We start from the raw sequence: 10883 nt of genomic DNA, 5'->3' as shown, positions 1-10883 counted from the left end.
TATTTGTGTTTGTGCAACAATTTGATGGATCTAAAGACAGTGCAGTGCAGAAATTCATTGATGATGCTAGCATATGTCTCGCGATGGTAGAATACCCCTTAATCGAGATTTTATATATCGAAACTTGAGATGATAAGTGATTGAAAGTCAGGTGTTCAAAGAGCCAACCGATAGCGAAAATTGGGCTTTACAATTTATCCGATTTTCCTTTTATTTTAATGGAAAAATCATAGCTTTATCCATCAGATATGCCCCAAGTGGATATTATTATTTCAATGCTGCTTTTGTTATTTCTTTTACCTTGTGGAAAAGTCACTGAATCTATGGCCTTTGGGGAGTCAGCTCCTGCGGGTCCTGCTGCTTGCTGTTTAATTTTATTTGTTTTGTAGCGCAGATCCTTTTGCTGTTCAGCTCGCGTATCCTTTGGCTCTTATTTATTGTTGTTTTTGTTTCCTTTTCACACAGACACAGATACACTCACGCACACACACATGTATACATTATGGATGTTGGGGGAAACCGTTTTGTTGCGCTCTTCTTTTGTTGAATTTTCACATTTATTTTGGTGTAACAACAAATGATTTTCATTACGCTTTTCATTTTTATTTATAAGATGATTTGATTTGCACTTGTTCCGGGCTTTGCCGGTCCACTTTTGTTTGCTTTGTTTCTTTGCGTCGAATTTTCAGCATTTTTTGAATTTTTGGGGTTTCATTTATATTTAAAATAGCCACATGGCTGCGTTTATTATTATTCTAATATGATTTGTTTGTGGTGCTTTCTACATCAATTTATGTTTTTTGTTTTTTAACCTAGATTTTTCATTTCGTTTGAAGGGGTGGCAGAGAGCGGTTTTTATTATTTATTCAAAATTCATTCATTTCTTGTTTTTCCCCTTGCACAAATACGAACGCATTGATTTCTGATTTCTATTTGCATTTCAAGCATATTGCATTCCGGTGTTTTCCACCTGTGCGCCAAAAAAAAAATGAAACAAAAATTAAAAAATAGTAGAAGAAAGTAGAAACTGTGATTGGATTTTCTATGCACTGTTTGGCCTCGTTTTTTGCTTTATTTTTATTGTGGATTTTATGGCTTAAACAGGTGAAATTTCTGCTAGTCCAATGAAGGTTTTCTTTAATTTCTTTTTCGATGGGTAAACATGAGGGAGAGTGTAAATATTTAATGTATTTGATGAGAAACTCAATTGAATGTGAACATATTGATGGGCTTTTAATTTAGTTAGAGCTATTAGTCATGTTATTAAAGGAGGATAAACGAAGTCAGTTGAAACTGTGACAGAAAGGAGGATCATTTAAGAAGTGCATTAAAGATTAAAAGAAATGTGGACAAGGATGCCAAAAATATGGTAAAAACGTATAATATAAAGAATCTTAATTATGTGGGTTATTTTTAAAGAAATGTAAAACTATAAAAGAAGATAAGTAACTGGGAAATATTTATGTGATTTTAAAAGAGAGAACAACTTTATTGCAATATAAAATAAAGGAACTAAAAAAATGTCAGATATCGGAAGTTAAAGAAAACTTAAAAAAGCATTAAATGTTAAGTAGAAAAATATTGTCCATTAAAAAACGCATGGAAATGACCCTGGAGACTCCTGAAGAGTCGTTAGGGTACTCAGATTGTTAACCGCTATCGCAGTGGATTTAATTATAATCTAAATAGGATATAATGAATGATGTTATTCAAATTCCAATGAAAAAATCCAAACTTTAACCATCAAAAATGTGTAAATATCTTTAAGTAACTTTTACACCTTTGGAAATTATAGCGGAACGGAAAACTTTTAAGAAAATTAAATTATAATCCCCAAAAGCAAATATTTAATCTGATCTGACTGGACATTTCAATGTCCTGGTGCTTTCAAGTGGAATTGGAACTTTGTGTCGCCTGCTTTTAGGGGTTATGAGGGTTTAATTATTCCATCCACGGCGATTAAACTTACAAGAGTCTAATTGCATGCCAGGACATGCCATGCTAGGACAAACCAGACCCAACCCCCCCACAGACCTCCAAAAGCCATGCAATGGAAAGCGTCAATGACCGTTAAGTGGAGTGTGAGGGGAGGGACGACTCCTTCTATTTTGTTCCTTTTTTTAGGGGGAACTCTGCATATATTTTTGGGCAACAAAATGAACGCATAAATACGTAGAAATAAATAAATAAAATTGAGCAAGGCAAAAGAAGGATAAAATGAGGAAAAAAAGAGGAAAAAGGGAGGAAAATGTAAGAAAATAAAAAGGAGGAAGCAAAATGCCGCAGGGCAGCAGACAAAAGACGTCGGATGCTGCTGAACATTGACGGGAGGACACGAGACGACAGACGATAAGAATGTGGATGATGACGCGGCCTTATAACGGATTGCTAAGTTATGGCACATACACAAATACACACACCCACACACAGATACAGATATAGATAGATCGTATCTGTGTGTACTTTATAGATAAAAACGAGGCAACTTTTTGGCCTCCAAAACACTTTAGCAATTGCTCACATTTACTTCTTGTGTTGATTTCAGCTTCGTTTGCCGCTCACACACACGCATACGCGTACACGGATAATGGCACCCACGCACACACACAGAAAGACACACACTGAGTTACACCGGATAGAGAACGGAAGAGAAACTGAAGCCAGAACTGTGGCCACGTGCACGGTGAAGTTTTTTTTGCGTGTTTTGATGCGCCTGAACGCGTCGCTTGTGTCCTTAACGCCCGAATGTATTCCAACGACTGAAGATTGCCGTCGTTTTGCTGTCGAGGCTGTCGAGACGCTCATCGTTGTCGTACATGGACAGCCGACAATGTGGGTTAAGCTCCAAACAAAGAGCGAGCGAAACGCTGAGCGCGAGAGAGAAAGAATTTACTGCCTGGAAGTGGAACGTAAGCTCTGACGCTCTTTTGCTGTTTCGCTCTTTTAAATCTTCAATCAGCTGTTCCGCCTTTGGTTGTTCGTTTTTCTTGTTCTGCGGCAAGCAAAAAAAAAGAAATTAAGTCAATTTGGTGGCTCCACTTTTCGCTTTTTGTACGCCCCCGCACTCCCCTTTGTTCTCGGTGGATCTGTTGTTTTTTCTTGCTTTGATTTTCGTTTTCTACGAATTTTATGCCTTTGTTATTACGGCTGGGAGGCAGGCAGTCAGGCAGTCACACGGCTGGGCGGGCAACAGCTCCACTCAGCTTTTATTGAGGCAGGTAATGGTCGTGTTGCACAGAGCGTCCAACGATTGGCAGTGCAAATTGCCAATGGGTTTTATTTTTGGGTGAAATATGAGAGGTTTATTGGATAAAATTATATTTAATCTGTCCCTAGATTGCTTCGAGTATTATTATGCGTTGAAACCCTCTCTTTATGTTGCGTTTTAAAGTTCTTAGAACTTTTCTTGCTACTTAAAAGTTACAAAGAAAGAAGTGTCTGCAAACAAGAAAAAGAAAACAATGAATTATACTTTGTAGCAGGGTCCCACCCCCCACTCCCTGGGCGACACTGATAACTTTCAGTTGCCTCAAATCACACACATGTCAGCAGATATATAGCTACAGCCACGGATACAATGCTAACAAGACAGAATCAGCCACAGCAGTGGAATCAGCAGCAGACAACAGACAACAGGAGTCCACAGCATCCAGCAGCTGCTTCTTTGTCATTGTCATATCCTATCCTCCCCCTTGAGCCAGCTTCCCGAGTGAAGCAACAATGACAACTTCAATGAATGGCGACAAATCAGTTGGCGGCTAAATGATGCTATGAGGCAAACGTGCGTGAGAATTGACCGCCGTTTGAAAAATCCATAAAGAAGAAAGAGGATGGGTGACAGAGTGAGAGTGCTGCTACAAGGAAATACAATAATTGAAAGCCAACAAAAAATGGAAGCAAAAAACACAAGTGGAAATAATTCCGTGGCATAAATCAAGCGGGGGGCGGCCACGCGACAACTTATTACAGTAATTTCATGATAAATGTCCGATAAATAAATGTGTAAATATAAGTCACAGCAGACACACTGAGGTTCGCTGGATGCACAGTGTAAGGATAATGAAGCAGCAGCTGCTGTGGCTCCTGTGGCTGCTTCTGTCTTCCTGCTGAGACGAGGCTCTCACGCTGCGTATGCGTGATGTCTGGATGTTTGATGTCTCATGGATGTCTTGTCTAATTGGATTAACGTGAGGGAGAGGTTAATGCACTGCGTCTTGTTCTCTCTCTCTCTCTAGCTGGCATAAATATTCAAAAATAACAAAGAAACAATTTCTATATATATTTTCCAACCCACCCACACACAGCCACACACACACACACACATAAATCAAATTATTTTCTATTTAATTTTGGGATTTCTTGCTTCCCTTCCGTTGACAACAAACCAAAAGCCGTGAAGCTTAGTTCTCTCTCGTTTTTCTGATATGTTGAGCCATGCAGCCCCGCCATGGACATGTGCCATGATTATGTTCTATGCGGATCTCTCATTCCCTCTCTCTCTCTGTGTATGTGTGTTTGAGTCCTTGCTACACATGTCCTGTGCGTAGGCGTGTGGATGGGAGGGCTGAGGTTTCTCTGTTAAATTTATTGGCTTATATAAGCAGAGCTTTTGGATTTTAATCGCGATTCTTTCCGCTTCGAATCCTTGACAGACATTCATTTTGCCGAAAAAAGATTAATTGTAGGAAATGTACAGACGCGCTCAAGGTTAAAGAAATGTCACATGGCATCAAAATATATTTAAGAGCAAAAAAACATTTAACATTAAGAAAATTGTCAAGAAAATTCCCTTTTCTGATACTCGCACAACTTCCAAAACTACATTTAAAATTCTGGCCACAAATCTCAGCAAAAGCAGACAGACAGCATTTTCGACAGCATGTCCACGTAATTTATTTAACTCGAAAATTCCCTCAAAAAGAGCAGAAAAGACAGACAGAGAGACAGAGAGACAGACAGTCAGACCAGGCAGGCCAGGCCACGCTCTTGCGGCGTTAAACGGGTTTGTAACAAATTTAATTTTTAATTAATGCCATTAATAACAAACAGCAACAACTATACTCACCACGGGGCTGGCAATAGAAATGTTTTAATGGTTTAAGAGAAAACGGGTGGCAAAACGGGGTGGCATGCTGTGGCAACAACATTTTTAACGCGCAATTGAAGTTTGTCCGAAAATTGCCTCTGCCTCTTGTCTGTCTGTCTGTCTGAAAGGATGCTTTGGCCTGTGGATGGTAAACGACCGCAAAGCAAAACTTTTTGGCAAATTTGCAACAAATTGGAAAATTTCTGGCGAAAAACCCTCAGACAATAGCCACTTAATGCGCGGCCGCGAGCCGATCTGCACTTTAATTGTTGATTATACAAATTGTTTGATGCCTCATGCCCCATGCTACATGCTCCATGGTCCATGCCCCATGGTGCGTTGCAGAACCATAAAATATTCAAGTTGAAGAGGCATCCAGCCAGCCAGCCAGCCAGAGAGTGAGTGTAGCCAGAATGGGTGTATGTGTATGTGGAGGCGGGCATTGTCATCCGCATTGGCCACATAAAAGTGTAATTAAGTTCGCGTGTCGCACATTTAATTGTTTTTTAATGAATGAGGGAGCACAAAAATCAGTTTTCAGGAGCACAAAAATCAGTTTCCAGGAGCACAGCACAGCCAGCCCCGGAACAACAGCTGCATTTCATAGGCATCCGGAACAGAAACAGGAGGCAAGTAGCATCAGCAGGACATCAGGATACCAGTAGACCAGTACAAGGCACCCATTGCATTTGTCTGATGGTTTTTTCTGTTCGTCGTGCGAACAATTGTGCAAAAAATTTAATTATTTCCCTTTTTGTTTTTTTTTTGTTTGTTGGAAACTACATATAAAAATGAGAGACATTTAAAAATACGAGTGCCATGCCATGAATCCATGGAACAATTCTTGTTCAGATTTCAGTTTAAAAGTAATTTGATTGCCATTAAAACATTAAAGATTCATGGAACAAAAGGAAATTGCAACTGAGTGCATAAGAAATTCATCAAAAATAAAGAGAAAAGCTGTGGAAAATAAAAAAATTCAAAGAAATAAATCTTTAGAAAGATCTATAGAAAGATGTTAAGCCAAGATGTTAAATCAATTCGAAAATAAATTTTGCCCTCAAAACACAATTCATATTTTATTTGTTGATGTAACAAAAGTTACAATTTTGAATTTATGTTGCACCACACCCCAACGCACCCCCCGCAAAATGCAATAATGCATAAATAGAATACTTTATATGGCTCAAAACTATTAAAAATTCGATCATAAATCAATAAAATGTGAGAGCAAATGCGATTTATGTTGCCGCCTACACTCTCTAAATGTGTGTGAAATTTTCACAAAATATTTTATATATGCAAATGGGTAAGTCGGGGTGCAAGACGATTGCTGAAATATCACTGAAAGAAAAAAAAAGGAAAAGAAAATGGGGAAATGGGAAATGGAAGTCTTCGAATGCCGCTCCTTGTGCTGTGCTCTCGCTCTTATTGGCGCCACTTTGCTCCTTTTACGGTTGCATGAATTTTTGAGCAGCTTCACTTCCGGTTATAGTAGCCGGAAATTGCAACAGAAATACTTGCCACACACACACATGTATATACATACATCATCGAAGGCTGTCGCATATGTATGACATTTGTATGCAAATGTTCTCTCAGTCGATGATTCTTTTGCATATGTGTTTGTGTGTGTGTGTTTGTGTCTGATGGTGCGTATGCGTGATGTGGTCTCGTTCTGCTTTTTATTTCACTCAACATTCACGTGCATCCGGAAGGAAGCTGCATAGCTAACCTCCTGCGCCCTTGAGGCCATTGATGGCTGAATGCCTGCCTCCTGACTGGCCTGTCTCCTGCCTGCGTGCCTCGTATTTATGAGTCGCATAAAAATGGCAAATTTTGTGGCAGTCATTGAGTTATTTCCAGGTGCCTCTTCTGTCTCTTCGGGGAAGAATTCACGCAGAGTAGAACATTTCCAAGCGACAGACGGATTTGCATATTTTATATTGCCAGGATTTGTAGAATTTCAAACTGAAATGCCTCAGAATTTTCAAAGAATTTACATTTTGTCTCTTCTTTTTTCTTTACGAGTGGGGAAGCCTCCTCCCTGCCTCCACACCTGCTGCAGCATAGTTATTGAAATATTTCTACAGATTTTAGATAATTTTTTTATGTGAGGCCAGCAAATGTTTTCTTTTAGGATTATCCAGCTATAATCACAAGCTCTTTTCTTAAGGCAATATTTCCGTATCCGGATCATCATCAGCTTGCCATAAAAGGAAAAGAGTCTGCCACAAGAGTGTGACAAAAGTTTTTCGACCAAAAAAGGGACTCTAATTAAACTTTGGCCTTTTGATGGGCGACGCTCTGGCCGTCAAGTTAACCGCGATTAACACACAATCAGCTTAAACGTTCGACCCTTTGCAAAGAGAGTAAGAGAGAGAGACGGAGCGAGTGTCCTGCTGCATAGGCTCCTCCTCTGGTGCTGAATATTCGCGGCGGTCTTTATGCTCTAAAGAAATTGACATAATTTTAAAATATAAGAACGCGGCAAAAAAGAAGACGGCACCAGAGCCGGCTACAGCGACAGCAGCGGGCTAATAAGCGTCCTTCGCCTGCCACCAGGGACAACGACAACGGAGGACGACGACGAAAAATGGCAACAAAAGTAATTGAGAATGAGCCACGCAGTGGTAGAAGTGGCTGGGAAGTGAGAAGAAGGCTGAAATGGTCGGAAAAAGAGGCAAAGCCGACAGAAGAGGCGAAGCCAGAAGTGCCAGCCAAAAGGGGGAGGAGTGGCAGCCAATGGAGGAGTATCAGAAGTGTCACTGGGTGGAGAAAACACCATCGATGGATGGCAGCACAGAGCTGGCATCGTCAGCATAAAAGTTTTATTAAATGATTAAGTTAAAGCATCGGCCAAAGACCCCCAGAAAGTAGGCAACGAAATTTGTCAAATTTCTGAGCCTCCGCGCGCTCAACTGCTGTGCCCCTCACCATTCTCAATGGCTGCTTCTCTTCCTCACACTCAACTACGGAGCCTCCCTCCTGCTCAACTGCTGAGCCTGTGGACTTTTGAATTTTTGATAGTCATGCCTTTTGTGTCTGATTTCAGTCCGTACATGCCCCTCCCCCCACCCACACCGGATTCCCCCAGCTTATTAAATATAACACTATACTTTGCCTTCGCGCCGGCGACATTCATGAATTATTCAGTGCGTGGTCCTTCTGCTTCTGCCCACAGCCTCACTTTCATCCTCACTTTTTTGTCTTTCATACACTTGCACAGCGGGTACTAGGGTTTTTTTATTGCAGGTTCTTCAAAGAAGCTCTGAGTGAAGGGAGAAATTAGCCAATTATTGGGGAACGATTTCTTACGGAAATATGCGGAAAAATCTGGGACTTAATGCAGATAACACAAAGGAGTTTATGGAGCTTCTTCAGCTGTATAAGTAGCAACTGCCGTGGAATCTGTGGAATGATCATTCGGTGGGAAGTGTATCTAATGTCTCGCTGCTTTAATGCCATAATTTCTTCCCTTTTTGTTCTTGTTCTTGATGCTGTTAATTTTGCGTACTGAGCAAAGCAGAGAAATGTAAAAAAAACACAAAATAAAAAAAATTGCACTGTAATTTATTTTAATAGGCTTTTTGCTTAAAAAGAAAGCGCGAAGCTTTCCGGTTTGTTTTCCGTGTGTTTTTGTTTGCACTCATAATCTTTGCATTACCTCATACCTGTCTGTCCTACTGTCGCCCTGCTTCCCTGCCTTTAAAATGCATTAAAAAAATGTTATGAATGCCTTCTACATATATGTATGCATAAACATACATATACCACGAGCCTTTCTTTTCTGTACGTATTATTTGCATTGTCTTTTGCCTTCTGCCGCCTGTGGGTATTCGTGTGACAAATGTTTAATTACCTTGAAAGCTTTTGAGTCCTTTATTTATGCCCTAAAATGTAACTTTTATCATTAAATGAGTTTCGTATTTTCTCTCAAGGGTCTTAAAGGCAAATTATGCGCTCCATTTGAGCGGCAGACAAATTTACTTTTTTTAATTGTAAGCTATTGATTATTGGGTAGAAAATTGTGGGGAATTAATTAAGGAAATAATCTTTTGGGGGTCTTGGGAACTTTATTTGGGAGCAAGTAATTAATTAAAGTGGGAACATAATTGGAACTGATTTTTGGTGATTTAGAGGCAGGAATTTTGGGAACTTGGTTTGTTTTTCTGGTGTAATTTTTGCTGAAAATTTGTTTCAGTTTCCAATGGCTCTTCTGGTTTCTTCTGTAAAATTCAAATCGTTTCGATTTATCTTTCTATTTTGCCAGGGTACTTCCTCTGCGCATAAATTCCATGCGTGCATTTTCCCCAAATAGAAAAGTATTTTTGAATGCAGTGTGAGAGCTGTTTGCTGTTTGTCTGTTGTCTGCATGTGAGTGGTAGTGGGGTGGCCTGTGTTTTCTGTTATTTTATGGGGCCTACAGCTTTGTCTACACTCTCCATAAGGGGTGTGTGTGGAGCCTACAGCTTTGTCTGCACTGCACTATATACTCGTATGGGGGAAAACGCAATGCGATTGCCAGACATTTTGGACTATCCATAAATTTGTTAGGGGGGGGTAGGGTGTGGCATAAAACACGCCCAGCGAATTAAGGGCACAGCAGAACCACGCAGAACGACGCAAAAGCGATGACTGAGCGAAAATAATTCGACAAACAAATTTCTAAAGCAGAGTCTAAACAATAAACCTAAACAATAATTTCCGTTTGCGCGTTGAAACTTCCGTTTCCTGTCAGGGGCGTTCGTTTGCCCATAAAAAGCTAACCAGCAAACAGCCAACTGGCAGTGGGAGTGGCAAGTGGCACACAACAGCCACAAGGCTACTTAAGACAAAGACCAAAAACACAAACACACACACATGTGTGCTGTATGGGTGGGTGTGTGTAGAGTGTAGTTTTTTTTTGACACTCAAACAAAAGCCGAAGGACCTAAGATAAAGGCAGGAGAAGGCAAAGGGAAAGGGAACTGTGTGGCAGAGTTGAGTGAAACTTGCAGCAGATTGCATTTTCGGGTGGGTAGGGGGGTTGCTGCTACACTTTGGCGATGGTTTGGCGATAATTTATCGCATTTATCTGGCGGCGTTTGCTGCTCATAATTTATGCAAAGGCTTTTGTGAGAAGCAGGAGAACTGCTGCTGCCCCTGTCCTGCCGCTCCTAATTGTGTTCAGAAAGCAAACCGGAAACGGAAATAGGTTCAAGTTGTGTGTGTGTTTGTGTCTGTCGCGGCCACTGCGGCGGGCCTCTAATCTTGGCAAACGCTACAGCAGGAAGTGGCAAGGGGAAACGCAACCAAACAGGAGGCAAACAGGAGGGGAAACAACCCCAAAGCAGGAGGCAGTGCAGGAAGCTGTGAAGTTGTCCGCAGTTGCGTTTCCGCCGTCGTCTTTTGGTCACAATCTTGGCAAAGTGTTTGCTGCGACGGCGACGACGACTACCATTTCTGTTGTTGGCAACTTTGTTAAATGAATCCTCCAGGGAGACGGGAGCCTGGCAAGTTGACACCCTTTTTCGCCCAGAAAGTCATTTTGATTGCCACTCGAATGGCATTTGCCTCTCATTTGCTTCTGACTTTAAACCAAATTAAATGCAATGCAAAAAGAGTAAAAAATGCAACTGAAATTTTGATGTCACTTCGATTTGCGTTACCCGAAGAAAACGTAGAGAACGGACGAACGAACGCCACTCGAATCAAAGTGACGTCCTGGAGTACGAGAAAACCCAATGAACCGCAGGGCGCCAGGAGTTTTCCGGAATTGTCGAACGCTTTAATTTGATTGGGTGCCCAGGCAGCG

This window comes from Drosophila subobscura, chromosome O (assembly GCF_008121235.1).
Source record: "Drosophila subobscura isolate 14011-0131.10 chromosome O, UCBerk_Dsub_1.0, whole genome shotgun sequence".
Classification (NCBI taxonomy): domain Eukaryota; kingdom Metazoa; phylum Arthropoda; class Insecta; order Diptera; family Drosophilidae; genus Drosophila; species Drosophila subobscura.
Note: the sequence above shows the minus strand (reverse complement) of the source record.